This window comes from Rousettus aegyptiacus, unplaced genomic scaffold (assembly GCF_014176215.1).
Source record: "Rousettus aegyptiacus isolate mRouAeg1 unplaced genomic scaffold, mRouAeg1.p scaffold_m13_p_9, whole genome shotgun sequence".
NCBI classification, from domain to species: Eukaryota; Metazoa; Chordata; class Mammalia; order Chiroptera; family Pteropodidae; genus Rousettus; species Rousettus aegyptiacus.
In genome coordinates this window covers 6,133,114-6,151,516 of record NW_023416312.1, presented here as the reverse complement: position 1 = coordinate 6,151,516, position 18,403 = coordinate 6,133,114, and positions in this window count along the sequence as shown.

Below are 18,403 nucleotides of genomic sequence, written 5' to 3'. Positions count from 1 at the left end.
TCGTTCTGGCTTGTTTGTGAATGGATTTTTAAGAAAAGAAAGGATAAGCCGGACACCTGGAAAGAGACTAGGACTTGGCAGGTATAAAGATGTGCGTGTGTCCATTTCTTCTGCCGGCACCTCGTTGAGCATCATTTTCCCTGTCGGAAGGCGGGTCGTGCAGGGTCATCTCTGAGCTAGCCTACTCTTGATGCGCCAGTATTTCAACCGCACTCATGCCATAGGTGGCGTTGTTATCCCATCCGATGAAATAATTCACCTCTCCAAAATCAGATCTCTGTCTATTTTCCACTTAACCCCCATCCACTGCCTTATTATTTCATGCCCCGAATCCAAATAGCTCTCTCAGCTATAATTTTTGTTTCTGGTGCTTTCTGGGGGACCTGTATGGACTCTGTCTCATGCGACCTGGCTCCTCACTTGGCTTGTACAGGGCTCTGCACTGATTTGGACAAACCCTAATAGGCTCAGGTGACAGTCATATGGCTCCCACCCCCACCTCTTCTGTGCACATCCTCCCTCTATATGGAAAAGGAAGGTGCGTTTGAGGGTTATGAGACTTGTGCAAGATAAGGGATATTGAAACTCCTTAGGAGTAAGAGACCAAAAGTGTGAGGGGAGATCGCTATGCATTTAACCATTTCTTTCTGAGGGCCTCCTACTTAGAGAACTGAGGTGGGCTCTGTAGGAGATTTCGCTGTGGGTCCTCGACTGGTGCTTACAGTCTGAGTCACAGGGACAGGACATCCTGGGGGAGATGGCTGCTTTTGGGACAAGGAATCCAGTGCAGAGAGAACAGAGCTGCTTCAAAGCCCCTCAGGCAGAGCAGTGAGAGATCAGGAGACAGAGATAAGCTCCAGTGACCGGGGCCTGGAATCTTAGCCCTTCCTGAGAGGCAGGCGCGTGCCTCTAAGGCTGCTGAATGAAAACCGCCTCAGGCTAGTGGCCTCCAGACTCAGCGGACCCCCCTGCTAGTTTAGGTGGTTTTCCTTCACTTGTCTTTAAAGTCAGATTAAAATATCAATTCCCGATTTACTCCCTCCCTCCACTTGTTCTTGTTAGATCTGTTGATCCAGACAGCCTCTACCTGATCTGAGGCTGAAACAAAACAAAAGAAAAACAATGCTGTTAGTACATCTGCATCTAGCTCAGTAAAAACCTAAAAAACAAACAACAAAAAAACCCCACCAGTAGGACTCTATACAATATAAACATCAAATCATATTATAAATGGACAAATAATGTTTTGTAGTTGAAGGGGGCCTTTATGGCATATGGATAATCTTCCTTGTTGTATATGGGCATGTTTAATTTTTACATCTGGATTTTGTGTACTCAGATTTTAAAGCGGAATCCTATTGTGTTAAGACGTTGGAGTTCGTTTCCATTGCCTATTACCACAATAGTATCTTCTTGTGCATTCTCTTGTGCTATAGAACACTTTTCCAACACTCAGTTGCTTACAATAGTGTTTATACTTAGTCTCACAGATGTGTACATTGAGTGAGGATTGCCTGTCTAGCTTAGGCTCAGTTGGACAATTCTGCTTCAGAGTGCAGATCTAGACAGACTCGGTCCCTTGATATAATTCGGCTTTAGTGCTGAGCCACGTGTCTCTCATCCTTTTTGGGTCAGTGGGCTACCAGAGGAATGTTTTTCCATTGTTGATGACAGATTTACAAAAGGAGTAAGCAGAAACATGCGGCATTCTTTAAGGCCTAGGCTCAGAACTGTCACATCATCACTTTTACCTTTGTTCTATTGGCAAAGCAAATTGCATGACCAAGATCTACATCAGTGGGGTGAGAACATGTGCTTCACTTCTAATGGAGCCACGAAGTCACGTGGACGGCAAAGAGCATAGTGACATGGAAAAGTGAAGGATTCTAAGCCTTAAAACCATCTGCTGGAACTGGAAGAGGGCTGGAGAGCCCTTGTGTAGAAAATGATTCAACAGAATTGTATTAGTGTGCTGAGGCTGCCATAGCAAAATACCACAGACTGGGTAGCTTAAACAACAGAAATCTGTTGTCTCCCAGTTCAGAAGGCTTGAAGAACAAGGTCAAGGTGTCAGCAGGTTTGGTTCCTTCTGAAGCTCCGAGATGGCCATCTTATTACTATATCGTCACATGTCTTTTTCTCTGTGTATGTGCATCCCTGGTGTTGCTCTGTGTGTTCTAATCTCTTCTTATGAGGACAGACGTCATATTGGATTAGAACCCACCCTAATGGCTTTATTTTAACTTAACCATCTCTTTAAATGCCCTATCTCCAAATAAGGAGTCATATTCTGAGCTATTGGGGGTTCGGATTTCAGTATATGAATTTTGGAAGGTCTACCATTTAGCCTATAACAGGAATTATCTTCTAAATAGCTCAAAGTACTTTATAAAGGAATTTGCTGAATTAATCATTACAAGATGAGGAATTTAGGGACAAGGGAAGTGGGAGGAGTCCAGACATGTGGCAGTTAGGTGAATTTGACTAACTTGGGAGAGCAGCTATGGAATAAAGACTGGAATACAGTTCTCTTGTGACAGATGTCTGGGATTTCCCAGCACCTGAGTCTACCTGAGATACTTATCACTGAAATAAGTCAAATGAAATAGAGAAATCAACCTGCTTTTGACAACAGGGGTCTTCTGCATATTTTCATCTCACTGACATCAAAATCAGTACAATTCAGGTTAAGTGTTCTGGTCATTTTGTCTTGGTCTGTGATTCAATTCATAGCAATGAAAATTTTCTGCCAACAGTAGAGTTTCTCACTTTGAGAGGGGAAAATCTATTCTACACCATGAATATTTGTACTGGAAAGGTATAGAAAGCTCCCAACCCCAGTTGATAGCTCTGCCTACAAGTTAAGAAGCCCTGGTGGCCTCATTCTTTATAAAACAACAGGATTCCAAACCATCAACAACAAAAACCCCTTTATAATTTAAATTACTAAGCCCAATAACTTAAACTCTACCAAAAATGACCAAAAGAGAAATAGATGAAGGAGCACATTAATGTAATTAGTAATATGTTTTACTGTTCAATTAGAGGTGATTTGATCTGATTGGTTTAAAGATAATAGCTCCTTCCTTATTTTTAAAGAGAAACTCTCCTTTTAGTGGATTAAGAGCTAGTAATGGGTTTTCTAGTAATGAAATTAGTGTTAATAGATTCAATATCAACAGGCAATAATAACCATTTAAAAGCAAAGGAAAGGGAACTCTACAATCACAGGCCCTTAAACCATTTTTTGGCTAAATTTCCTCTCGTTTTTAAACCCACTGTGCTTTTTAACTCTTGAATTTGTTAGTTGAAGTGGGGAGTGTAGAGAGAATGGCAAGATCTCAATTTGTAAAGTAAATATATATCTTTTTATGGAGTAATTTAAGAACGTCAAACATCAGGATTCAAGTGGACACTGAAAAGCTTTTATTTCCTTCCTATTCTTTGTGGGAGAGGCATTAGAAAAAGGAAGGAGAAAAATATAGAAATACTCTTTTGATTTGAAAGCAAATTATACAAATTTTCAATTAAATGAATCCAGATTGAATTAGAAAATGGACTGAAATAATGCTTACAGCCTAGCGGTATACCGTAAACCAGGAACTACCATGCATGACAGACAAGGTGGCTTTTATTTATTTATTCTTTATATATGTATGTATTTATTTTTATTTCCCTATTTTGATGACTCCTATATTCATGGATGTTGAGTTCTCAGCAAGCCACTTACATTAACACTCTGAGTATATCTCCCAGGAAGAAAAACTAACATCAAATTAGATAGGGTTTCCTCAATAAAGTAGCATCAAATATCGATAAACAAAAGAGAAGTCTCTTTTCATTTCGTTTTCTCTCCTCACCTCTTTTTTTCATATTGTTTGTCCCGCTTCTGTCCTCACCGACCTGATTCCAAGTTGCCCATATCAACATGAAACTCAAATCAACACAAAAGCATTTATTTGGTCATCCATGAAACAGACTTTTTGGAAATCCTTTTGGGTAGTCTTTCTTTTTTTTTATTTTTTATTATGATGACATTGGTTAATGAAATCCAATATGTTTCAAGTGTACACTTCAATAGTAAGTTATATATATACCGCATTGTGTGTTGACTGCCCATAGTTAGATTTCTTTGTCACCACATATTTGACCCCTTTTACCCTATCTACCTCTTCCTCCCTGCTCCCCTCTGGTAACCACTAGTCTATTATCCATGTCCATGAGTCTCTGCTTTTTTGTCATGTTTGTTTGTTGTTTTTAGGTTTATATCCCACATCTAAGATGATATCATGTGATTTTCAACTTTTTCTATCTGGCTTATTTTGCTTAGCATGATTATCTCGAGGTCTATCCATGTTGTCGCAAATGGCAGTATTTCATTTCTTCTTATGGCTGAGTAATATTCCACTGTATGTATGTACCACATCTTTATCTAGTCATCTGTTGTAGGATACTTTGGTTGCTTCTATGTCCTGGCCATTGGGTAGTCTTTCCAATGACATTGATTAGAAACTAATCTTGAGCTCTTCTTGGTGGAAGGAATGCATTTTTCTCTTTTTATTTTTTGTTCTTTAACATTTACTTTCTGTTTTTGATTAGATAATACATTCACATCATTTGAAAATCAGAACATAAAAAGTTGTATATTGAGAGGCCTCATTCCCATTCCTTCCCCTATCCTGTTACCTGCTCCTTTATCCTCTAGAGGTAACCATTTTTATTAATTTCTTATATGTCTTCTTATACAATGCAAACAAATATCAAAGTATATTCTTAAATCCCTTTTTGTTACACAAAAGATAACATATATGTGGTTCTCTACTTCAAAAAAATTTTTTTTTCGGTTAGGTACACAGTCTGGAGTTAGTACCAGATTTGCACTGGGAGGTCTTACTTATTCTTTTTTCCCCATCTGCATACTATTCCTTATATGGCTATCTCAGAGCTTTTATAACCATTTTCCTACAGATCAACATTGGGTGGTCCTAATCTTCTTGCTTTTATAAACAATACTACAATAAATAACTTGTATATATGTTATTCTATGTCTGTGAAAGTGAATCCATAAAATAAATTCTGGTAGTGAAATTATTTGGCCGATGGGTAAATATATTGAAATTTTGATAAATATTGTCAATTTTATTTCCATTAGAGTTGTACCATCGTGTACTTCCTTGACTGTCTACACCCCTCCCCTCCCAGCAATGTATGAAAATGTTTGTGTCCCCACAGCATGGTGGGAAGTAATCATATAGTTGACCCTTAAACAACAAGGGTTTGAACTGCATGGGTCTACTTATACATGGATTTTTTTAAATAAATGCATTTTCTCTTTCTTATAGTTTTCTTAAAAATATTTTCTTTTTCTCTAGCTTACTTTATCCTAGGAATACAGTATAAAATACATATAAAAATATGTGTTAATCAACTATTTATGTAATTGGTAAGGCTTCTGGTCAATGGCAGGCTATTAGTTAAGTTTTTCTGGAGTCAAAAGTTATATGCAGATTTTGACTGCATGATGAGTGGACACCCCTAACCCCCACATTGTTCCAGTCTTAACTGTACTTAAAAACCTAGGTTGGTGATTAAAGTGGTCAACTATCAAACATATCTGCTTGCTCTGACCATGTTCTCTCATGGTATATCTCCAAGAAGCATTGGCTGATCTTTCTGCTGAGTACAACTTAATCTTCTTATTTTAAATCTTCTTAATTGTGAAATACAACACACATAGAAAAGGACATAAAACAAGAATGCATAGCTAAATAAATTATTGTAAAATGAGTGCACATGAACCAACAATCCAGGTCAAGAAAGAGAGCTTTACAGAACTCCAGAAAGGCCCCCTCCGTCTCTGCAAAGAAGTCACTATCCTGATTTCCATTTTTAAGTATTCAGTTTCTTGTGTTCTTTATACTTTGACTTTCTACATATCCAACTTTAAATATTCTAGCTTACTTTTGCCTGGTTTTAAACTTTATATAAATAGATCAATGCAGTCTATTTTTTTTAATGTGGTAAAATACACATGGCATAAAATTTACCATATTAACCATTTTTAAGTGATTTAAATATTCATATTGTTGTGCAATTATCATGCCCATTCGTCTCCATAATTGTTCATCTCGTAAAACTGAAATACTAGACCCATTGAACACTAACTCCTCACTCTCACTTCTCCCAGCCCCTGGAAACCACCATCCACTTTCAGTCTCTATGATTCTGGCTACTTTAAGTACCTTATATAACTGGAATCATCTGATATCTGTCTTTTTATTATTTGATTATTTCATTTAGCCTAATGTCCTTAAGATTCATTTATGATGTAGAATATTGCAGAACTTCCTTCTTTTTTAAGGGCTGAACAATATTCCATTGCATGGATATGCTATGTACGGTCATCCATTTATCTGTTGATGGACATATGGGTTGCTTCTTATTTTAGCTATTGTGAAAAGGCTACTATGAACATAGGTGTACAAATATCTCTTTGAGACCTTACTTTCGATTCTTTCGGCTATATACCCAGAAGTGGAATTGCTGTATCATACAGTTCATATAAATAGAACATATAGTCTACTTTCTTTTGTCTGACTTGTTTCAGTTAACTATTGTTGGTAAGGTGTATCCACATCGATGCGTGTAGCTGTAGTTTGTTCATTTTTGGGGTCTGTCATTCCATTGTATGAACACGCTACTCATTCTACTCATAATAGATCTGTGAGCTGTTTACCATTTGGGGCTACTACAAACAGTGCTGCTATGACATTTTGGTGTACACCTCTGCTGCGCACTTTTCTACTTGGTATGCCCCTAGAACTGGAATTACTGACTCAGGGATGTGTACCTTCAACCTTAGTTGACTTGGATTGTGTTACAGTGAAAATAATGAGAAAATTTATGAGTTAAACAGATATTGTTTTTAAATTTAAATTTTAAATTTCTTTTAAAAGATAACTTCATTTTTTAGGTCTTGTACCAAACTTTTGTTCTGCTCTTGTGGAGATATACGCCACATTTTGTAAGCAAGATTTCTTTGCTGTGACTCATAGGACATAGGAAGATGACTGCTAATGTCTCCTAGACATCTCTAATCTAGCACAGGAGGTAGCAAACTAAAGCTCCACAATCTGTTTTTTATAAATAAAGTTTTATTGACACGCAGCCACACCCATTCATTTACACATTGTTTATGGCTGCTTTTGTGCTACAGTGGCAAAATTGAGTGATTGTGGCAGAGACTGGATTGTCCACAAAGCCCCAAATATTTACTATCTGGCTATTGCTGCCATACCAAATTACCACCGATAGAGTGGCTTAAAACAACACAAATCCATTATCTTATAGCTCTATAGGTCAGAAGTCTAACAAGGTCTCATTGGGTTAAAATCAAGGTGTTGGTAAGGCTGACAATTCTTCTCTGGTAGCTCTGGGGAAAAATCTGTTTCTTTGCTTTTTCCCTATTAAAAATGATTTTCCCAATACAAAACAATCAAGAGGTTGCTTGCATTCCTCGGCTCATGGCCCCTTTTCCTACATCTTCAAAGCCAGCAATGTTACATTATTCTGTGCCTTTCTTCTGTAGTCACATCTCTCTCTGACCACTGCTGGGAAAGCTTTTCTGATTTTTTCTGCGATTATATTGGACCTACTCAGATAGGCTAGAATATGCTCCCCATCTCAAAATCCTTTACTTAATCACATCTGTGAAGTTCTTTCTGCTATATGGGTAACATATTCACATGTTTCGAGGACTAGGACATGGACATCTTTGTGGGCCCTTTACAGAAAGAATTTGCCGACTCTCGATCAAAAACAAAAGGTTGAGGGATTTCTAGTTGAAATCTAATGTGATCTAATAGGAATATAGCTTCCTATTCAAGAATTTGACATTTCCACAATCCCTAGCTTCTCTCCCAATCTATCTAGTCATCCAGCAAATGAGACAAGTGACAAGGCTATATTATTGACACTTGAGTGCTGTGGAGGAATTAAAATATGGACAATCCCTTGATGCCTTTCTCTTGCAAATTCTCTCTGTCTTGTCTGACTTTCCCAATGGACTTAAGTGTGCTTTTCAGCATCAAATTCAGTCATAATCTCTCCCAACAGGCCAGCAAATCCTTATTCATCTTTTAGTATTCTGACAGGCATTAGCATTTTCCAACTCAGCCGAAAATGACCTCACTGAGATCACATTATAAAGCCCTATTAAACACAATTGGCAATACAAAGCAATAAAGAGCTACCTTTCCCATGTTTACTGACCATATTAATAGTCTGTCAACCTGTCTCTCTGTTCCTAGTGCATTTCCTTAGGAAACAAATATTTAGGAAGCACTGTTTGCCTCTCCTTTCATTCTTGCTTTTCAACCATTCTATATGATAGTCATCTTATTTTTTTCCTTCTGAATTCCAAGATAATATGCCTGCCATTGTGTTTGTTCCTAATTGTAATCCCTTCATTATCAGATGTGAAAATGATATTTTGTCCCACTTCCTTTAAGCCTTTAGCACTTTAAGCTGAGAATTCATTCACATCTCACTTTAAATATTTTCCTAAAGATCTCATTTCTTTACTCATTTTTTTCAATCAGCATGTTTTGAATGACTTGTCAACTCATCTTTAATCTATTAATTTCTTTGATTTTTTTTTCTCCCTGAGGGAAAAGTTATACTTATAAATCATAAAGGAGAATGAAATGATTCCAATATTTTAGACATCTGGTGTTTATATATTCAATGGAGATAGACAATAAATTTTAGATCGAGTTTTTGAAAGACTGAAACATTAAGATTTTATATTTTGTGTATATTTTAAAAAATATCTAAGTAAATTTTTCAATTAGAATCTGTAGAAATAAATTCAAAGTTCTTTCCTATTATTATGTGCAATTAAATGAATGTATCTTAAATTTAACCTATTTAAACATATACAATATAAATATTTCTGAATAAAAATTTCTTACTAGGTAGGATAAATCCTTGTAACCCTATAAGACAGCCCAAGAAATATCACCCCCCAAGGAATTCACTAGTGTGGCTCCAAGGGCTGGCCACTGGGGCCTCTTCTCTTTAATATTTTGGCTGAAAATATAGAAGACATGAATATCAGTTATGCACCTGATCTGAGACTGGAAGGGATCCCAAGTATCCACCAGATGTTGGTTCAACCAATAGATATCAGCTGAGAGGTTATGAATACAGCTGCAAGATGATGATTGGGGTTAGCCAAAGGCTAGTGAATTGTCTAAGAAAAGCCCTGAGTGACAGGGCTTTTCTGAGAGTGTCCTTCACAGCAGGAGGCAGGAATGTTAGACAGAGGGATTGCTGTAGAATCCAGGAGAAGATCCCAATCAAAGCAGGGAATGTGGTGGAGCTGGTACTGGGAGACACCAATCAGGAAGAGCTGACAGGGAGGATATAACTCGAGGAGGCATTTGGGGATTAGCTGAATGAGTAGAAATGGAAGGCCTAATCTAGATCAGAAATCCCAAAACAAGATCAAATCATTATTATTACATAGGACAAAAGGTCAGGGAACCTAATTCTATGAAAGCCCCTCTAGAAGTTCCTTTGGAGGCAACCAACCGTTCTCAGATTAGAGCCTTCAAGTAAAAAGATGTCCAGAATGGATGGCTACATTTAGATTCCAACATGTTGGGAGAACCAAACTAAAATGTTTAATAGTAATGAATGTAAAATTCTGTTTTCAGTTATAAAACAATCATTTGCAGAAATAAAGGATGGGGGAAGCTTGGATTACCAATAGTCTGTATAAAAATTCTGAGAAATTTTTGTTAACCAAACGTTCAAAATTAGCCAACAGGGATAAAAAATAAAATAAAATAAAAACTGCCCTCAAACTCAACCTTAGCATCTCCATGTGTGTCTTACAAAGTTTTTTTCCACAAATGTTTTTGTGATCAAATTAGTTTGGAAAATACTGCATACTCTCTTAGAGATTTAACAATGTTTTTAGTTGGTTAAAGGCTCAGATAAGTACTGTGGTAGAAAAGTGTTGATTAACTTTTGTTAATCCAGTGTATCAATCAGGATAAGACAGGTTATGCTGTAAGAACAAACATTTCTCAAATGTCAGTGGCTTAAAGTAACAAAAGATTATTTCTTATTTCTGCTATGTGTCCATTAGGAATCAATTGAGGCTCTGTTTCTTGTCGTCACTGGTCCCAGACTGAAGGGCTAGTCACCATGTAGAACATCACAAATCACACTGTAGCAGAGGGAAAAGAGCATATGACAAAGCACACACTTGCCCTTAAAGCTTCTACCCCAGAAGTGATACACACCCCTTCTGTTCTGTCAATCAAAGCAAGTCACATGGTCACACATTACAGGGATGCAGATTTGAACTGAATATGAAAAAGAACTTTCTGAAAATTTGAATAAAACCCCCCTTATGACCATGACCACAAAACCCTATATTTGCCACTCCAATCAAATTTCATGCCATTCTTTCCTGCCTCGCTTGGTTCTAGGTATGTTCACCTTTCTAAGCAACAGGACTTTTGCACTTCCTGTTCCCTTTTCCTGGAAGGCCCTTTCTTTACTTTTTGAAAAGTTAGCTCCTTTCCATCCTACTGGGCTCAGCTTCAATATCACTTCCACATGGATGTCTCCCTGACCATTCACTTTAAATACATACCACTTGTCACTTATTCTCTCTTGTGACACCCACATATTTTAATCTTAGCACTAATATAAGTCATAATTGCTTTGACTATTTCTATCTATCTGTCTGTCTACTATCTATCTATTATCTATCTATCTACTTACCTACCTACCTACCTACCTACCTACCTATCATCTATTTTCTGACACCTCCATCCATCTATAAGTTTCATGCGGGTAGACAACTTGTCTATCATGTTTACTACTAAATCGCTGGCACCTCATACATAGTAGGTGTTCACTACAGGTTTGCTGAACGAACAATAAGTTATTTCACAGTTTTTTTTCAAGCATGTATAAGAATAGAGAGAATAGAATAATTAACTTTAGCATCCCTATCACCAAGCTTCAGCAGTTTTCAACTCATGGCCAATCTTGCTTCATCTCTATCCCCAGCCCAGTCCTCTCTTGAATTACTTAAAGCAATTTAAGACATCATATCACTTCATCTATAAATAATAAATGTCTCTATATGTATCTCTAAGAGATAAGGATTCTTTAAAAAAATAACCATGAGACGATTATCACGCCTTAACATCTTAACAATGCTAATGCTAGAGTTGTCTATGAAGAGCACAACCTGCTTCAAAAAGAAGCAAGAGCCTCGTTGCTTGACAAATGTTTACTGAGCCCCTACTATGTGCCAGCTGTGGGTTTCAAAGTAGAGCATACAAACAAGGCTGTCAGAATTGACGTTTTGTGGATAGAATAACAGACAGGAGATGGGGTTTTCTTCCTCAGGGCTCCCAACACTGGCTGTGTTTGAGTCAGTCTGTGTGAGCAGGGCTGCAAAGATGCCTTGGAAAGGAGTTCTGCTTTCTAGGGGCAATGGCCCATCTTAAACCTTATTGATTCTTATTTTAATGTTGTTTTTGCCTTCATTTGAACCTATTACTTATTTATGTCTCAAAATATTTTTACAAAAAGCATTTTCCTTTGCTTTTCTTGTCAGGGAGTAACCTGGATTTTTATCACTTCTTGTGCCTTATCCCTTATATTTATCAAACAGGATACTAAGGGGCAGGGGGCCAGGACTGCTCTTGGCCCATATGCTGTCTTCGTGTATTAGAAAAATGGATGCTTTGCTCTGGACAGAGCAGCCTGTATCAGGGTGCATGGCTTGGTGTGCAGGATACAGAGTTGGATTTCAGGCCCTTCTTGCCCCCTCAACCAAGCACTCACCCTTGTGTGGTAAACAATCTTTACAACAAAACACAGTAGGCCTGCCAGTGACTATCAGACCAGGGTGGTTTCCTGACTGTTTTCATTCTGTGCAACTTGTGTTGCCTGACCTCAAATACTAGTAATTCAATAAAACCTCTAAATGCAAAGGTGAGAAGTGGCATGTAGTTTGTGACAGGTATCTGCTATTCATTTGTCAAAATCCAACTGTGTATGAGGAATAGTTAGTAGGATGGCATTGTTATGAATAATAAAGCATGGTATTTTACTAAGTTCCCGATTCTACTGACAGCCAACTATGTGAGTTATTTCATAAAAGTGTGGTATGCCTGTCTCATTTTGATGCATTTCTAAAAATATGATACAAAGATAATAAATCAAGGGTTTATATATTCACTTCCTTTCAAGAAGTAGATGCCATTATAATGTCTGTTGTCATGGAAATAGTTGGGATTTTTCAGACATATTAGGGCACTTAAGTAGTTGAAAATGTATAGATGTCTCGTATTCATTCTGTCCCTTAAACTTTTTTCCAATTTTTCCAGTTGGGGGAGAAATCTATTGAAAGGATGAATAGCCCTACAATATGCTGGAATAGCACACTTTCATTTTGAGAAAGCTAGTTCTTTCCCCCTTGTTCAAACAAATGAAAAGACGGTAGTTCTTTGTACTAATGCACTAGCTGAAGTTCTGCTCCTCTGTTTTCCTTGGCATAGAATTTGCATACTGGGAGGCTGGAGGAATGCTACGTGCTACCTTGCTCTCTACTGGAATGGTCCATTTAGTGGGGTTCTGTTGAATGTAGCAGCCATAGCCACGTGTGGTTATTGAGCACTTGAAAGGTGGCTAGTCTGAACTTAGAGGTGATATAAGAACAAAGCACATGCTGCATTATAAGACTTAGTATGAAAAAAAGAATGTGAAATATCTTAATAATGTATTGATCTCATATTGAAATAATATCTTAGATATACTGTGTTAAATGTTGTGTTATTAAGACTATTTTTACCTGTCCCTTTTTACCTTTTATAATGTGGTTATTATAAATTTTTAACTTACCTATGTGACATGCATTATATTTTTTTGGATAGCACTGATTTAGATATAAGCAGGGCTAGCATGATGCCTAAATGTCTGGCCAACTGTGATAACCAAAACTCATCCATTCTTGTAAATGTTTTGTTTGTTCGGCAGTCAGTTAGACTGCTGGCCTGGGTTTCCTTTATGTAGACACAGGCAGAGAGGAAGGTTTTGTGGAGATGGCACAGGGAGGGCACATGCATTATAAAATAGGTTATGCAGTAGCATACTTACTATATAGGTAACTCGAGGCAAACTGTAATGAAGCCTCTGTGACATTTTCACCCAGCCCTCCACTCATGGTGGCATGATTGTGATCGTCCCTATGTGCTCTCTTAGTTTGTATGGAACAAATCACGTCATCTGAGACATTCAGTTATTTGGAAAAACTGTAAGACCATTTTGTCATTACATAGCAAAGTCTGAAATATGCATATAGATATTTTATCTTATGGGAAATTTTTAGACAAGGAAAGAATTAACCTAAGTTAAATAAATTTGGAAAAGATGGCAAACTTTTGACAGAGTCCTAATCAATATACTTCAATGTAAATCCATTTTCTTTCCACACTATCTGAAAGAGTCTAGAGTTCTTTTATGAGAGTTTATAAGGTATGTATCACTTTTCAAAAAAAAATCTACCACTGAAATTCCTGAATGATACTCATATGTATTTGGATCTAGTTATAGATTCACATTTTCTGCAATTGCTGAATGCCTCCTGCATGTTGGGTTCTTTCTCTCTCTCTTTCTCTTTCTCTTTTTTCTTTTCTTTTCTTTTCTTCTCTTCTCTTCTCTTCTCTTCTCTTCTCTTCTCTTCTCTTCTCTTCTCTTCTCTTCTCTTCTTTTCTTTTCTTTTCTTTTCTTTTTTCTCTCCTCTCCTCTCCTTTCCTCTCCTCTCCTCTCTTCTCATTTCCTTCCTTCCTTCCTTCCTTCCTTCCTTCCTTCCTTCCTTCCTTCCTTCCTTCCTTCTTTCCTTCTTTTATTGAAGTATAATTGACATATAATATCTTTTTAGTTTCAGGTGTACCTCAAAGTGATTACATATTTACATACATTATGAAGTGGTCCCCATAAGTCTAGTTACTATCTGTCACCATACAAAGTTATTACAATATTATTGACTATATTCCCTGTGCTGTACATTGCATCCCCATAACTTATTTATTTTATAACTGGAAGTTTGTACCTCTCGATCCTTTTCACCTGCCCCTCAACCCCTTCTCTCTCTCAAAACCACCAGTTTGTTTTCTGTATCTGAGTCTATTTTCATTTTGTTTGTTTTGTTTTCTAGATTCTGAGTACCTTATTTACATAAACTGTATTTCTTACCATATTCTTGTATGATAGGTATTTTTATCTATGAACAAACTGAGATTCAAATGCGTATGCAACTTGCCCAAGGCCTCAAAGCTACTCAGCAGTAGATGGATTGGGGATTTGAAAACAGGTCTTTCTGGCTCCAAAGTCAAAATTATTTCCTCCAGAACTCATTGCCTCCTTTTCAAATATGGAGCAAGTGTTGTTCTAGAGCCACAAAATTCTACGTATAAATTGAAAGTTTGGGTCTGCTCTAGGGGTTCAGTTCTGTTCTAGAGTCTGAGAGGTCCTCGAAGTGGGAAGGTTCACTGCCAAGGATAAAAAGGCAAAGAGAAACTCGATGAAGACTGGGAGAAAAGGAAGAAAATGAACTGGACTGAAAGCCAAACATCAAACTCTTTATCATCGACTTTGAGACACTGGACCAATCATTTAATTTCTCTGGGTCTCACACTGCCTTTACTTGAAAAATCAAGATGATATTTATCCACTGTGCCTCCTTTATAGGATTGCAGCAAGGACCAAATTAGATACCATATGGAAAGTGCTTTGTAAACTCTAAAATGCTCTGCAAATAAATTGTTATTAAAGTAAAATTGTTTTCATACTGTCCTTATTTTTAATATGGCTTATATGGTTCCTCTTAAATGGATACTTGTCAGTGAAATAAAGAAAAGCTTATTTGTTTGTGTATATTTCAAAAGGAACAGACCTAAAGTTCATTATCTAGAATGGTCATGAGAGGAAGTGAGTTTAACACTTTGTAGTGGCAATACTAAAGATTTAATGGCCAGAAAGTAGTACTCTGTGACCAGAAAGCAACTACAGGTCTGTCTTGTCAATATCTGGAAATATTCTTATTTATAAGTGTAGAGGACCTATTTGAAATAAACTAAACAATTTTTACTGAGGGACACAAAAATAAGACCTGGCCGATTTATACAGACATACTATGTTCTTGAATGGGAAGACTTAATATTATAAAAATATTAGTTCTACCCAAATTGATAACTTTAACATGATCTGAATCAAAATTTTCATGGCACATTATTGATAATTTAATGTAGTTGTTTTAACTTTTATGTAGAAAAATAAGTGAGTACAAACATCCAGGATGATTCTGAAAAAGAAGAGTAATAAGTGAAGGATTGACCCTTAAGGTAGATTCCTATCTTCCTATCTTGGCCCCAATTCTTCACCTTCCCATTGTAGCTATATCTTTTGTCATGTGACTTTGCAGTTCTAAAGGGCCCTTAACTTTCACTTAGCCATGTAACTTGCTTTGGCCAATGGAATGTCAGCAGGAATGATATGAGTCCTTTCTGAGCCTAGACGTTATGAGGCCGCCCAGGTTTCCATTTGTTCTCTTGCACCTCTCGCTGAGCTGGGAAAAGTGCATTTATTTGGGTTAGCCTGCCGGTTAGAGGAGCATGACAGACACCTGGAGCAGAGCCATCTCAGGCAACTCAAAGACCTGCTGTGAGCAGCAGATCTCCCCAGCTGTCACAGCCTGGAGCAGACCCACCCACTAAATCGAATCCCAATCAGTCTGCAGATGCCTTAGTGATGATAAATGTTGTTTTAAGCTGTTGAATTTTAGGATGGATTGTTATACAGCAGTAGCTAACTGAGTTGGCCCTTTAACATATTAAAATGTATTGTAATATTATAGCCAGCGTGAAAGAGACAACGTTCAAATCTGGGTCTGTTTAACTCCAAAGACCATACTTTTCTTTCCTGAGGAATTTAATTTAAGGTTTGTCTTAGAAACAATGGACATAATCTAATCATTGTGCACTATACTCCAGGCCATTCCTAATATTGCTTAGCAATGAAATCCAAAGACCTGCTTTGTCATGTGACCTGAAACATGAATGCCCTCACTGAAAAATTGATCCACATGCTCCAAACCTTCCAAGAACGTAAATGGTTTATTAGAAATTCAGGCCAAGGCATTTGAGACAAAATCAAACTTCTTCGTCATGAAATTTCCATTTCCTTCTTTCCACACTGGACATAAAATATGCACCTAGAAAATTAACTTCTTTAGATGGTACCTCTCCCCAAGAGGTCCAGAAAGTATTTTGGGAGCCAGGGACCTGCTAAGAAGTGATAATGTGCAATATCTCAAGCAATAATTCATGATTTATAAAGGCCAAGCTTTTTAGTTTAAAGCAAAAACATGGCTTCTGTGTTACTGTTCTACACAGACTGCAAGAATCTTCCAGGAAGCCCTCATTGTCAACTTCTCAACAACTGGTAATGACTCTTGGCTCCCACACTACACATTTCTGTGGCTATGCAGCAGCGTTTCAACCTCTCTCAGCATCTCATAAAAATCACAGCTAATAAACTCCAATCGGCACCTGAAGGAAAGGGTGCTTACTTCTGACTGTAATATACTGGCCTCTGCTGCACTTCAAAGGCCCGCTGCTGCCTGCTCCTGTCTCTTTGCCCTGGTTTCCATCCCTAGGTGAAGATTAACCATGTGTGCTCTGGGAAAATCTGGTCTGAGTTTGCCTTAAAGCATTTCGTATCCCTTTAAATCAGCTGTTCAATTTGACAGTCTACTAATATAGGTTCCTTTTTCAGTAGGGAGAGAGCACATTCTTGGTTCTCATTTGATCCTTTAGTTTCCTCATATCCTCTCTTATCCATCTCAGGATTCTGATTTCTTCTTCCCAGAAGATGAAGCATGTATGTCCATGAGAGAAATCAGAAAATTTTAAAGTTTAATGACAAGTCAAAACAAAATTTGTGATTTATTGGGTACCTGGCTCCTGATCCTTGAAAATAGTTTGTTCTTAGCTATGGTTGGGTATCAGACACATGGTGACAGGGTATATTCCATACATTTTTATGGAATTTCAACTGAAAAAATTTTTCTGTGTGTCCAGAGCCTTCCCCTCCGAATCTTTCATTGTTTCATAGCTTTATATTGACATCTCAAAGTTTGAGTTTTTAGAAAACAGTGTGAAAATGCATAGACTATTTTTTAAAATAGGCCATTTAAAAATATCAGTATCTTCTTTCGCCACATTTTGAAAATGTGAAGAGGGTTGCTGAATCCTGGCAAAATAGGAAAGCAATATTTATTGACCAGAGTAAAATTAGACCAAAATGCTATGTGATATTGATCACAGAGAGGGGATTTAAAGGAAAACTTTCCTCTAACTTTTAACCATGTTTCTCATTCTTCTCAAGAGAGAACATGTTTCTCAAGCTTACTTGCACATGCTTTCAACAAGGTTAACAAACAAATAAAAAACCCAACTTAGGCCTCATAAGAACATATCCATTTATACCTAGTTATCATTTTTAAAAGACAAAACAACCTTTAATTCCTTTAATGGAATTTTGACAACAAACCTATAGAGATCTAAATATTCCAGATTTACTGAATTCATGAATTCTAGGAGATACTCTTTGTTCACATTTTTACATCTCTGAAATCAAGATGCATCTAGTCAATGATGCCTTATTGTCATCAACCAGGCAATGAGCACAGTCTGACCCCATGAAAACTTGAACTGAAAACCTTCTGTGTCTCCTCCAGGTAAAAATCTAGAAATCACACAAGCATCAGAACGTGCAGAATGGGTGTCAGTGGCTTGCAAGAACACATCATAGACAACAGTAGAGCACATTTCTATGAAAGGTTGTGTCATAAACTCTTTTTGTGACACAGAGGATAATATGTGGGAAGGCATGGATCTTTGATTTCAAGTTTAAAATTTGGTTCAGAGGCTTCAGATTCAGACATTTTAATGTTTGTTTCAGAGTAGTTAGTATATGAAAAAAAATCCACATCAATGAAATCAAAATGGGTCATTCAATAAGCATAAAAGAAAAATTATAAGTGTTCAAAAAGTATTGAGTCATTGTATAGATGCCAGTGTTTTTATTTCTTAGTGGTACATAATCGATGTACCACTAAGAAATAAATCTTATAATCAATGGCATCTTAGACTTGCTGAAATTCAATTTTCCAACAGACTACCTTCTTCCTCATTACTCTGATTAGTAGTATCCAGCCAAGGAAGTTTGGCATCTACAGATGTGAATTTGATGCTGGCTCCAGGCTATGTTTACCCCCAATATGGTTTACTATGGCTCAGTGGCCAAC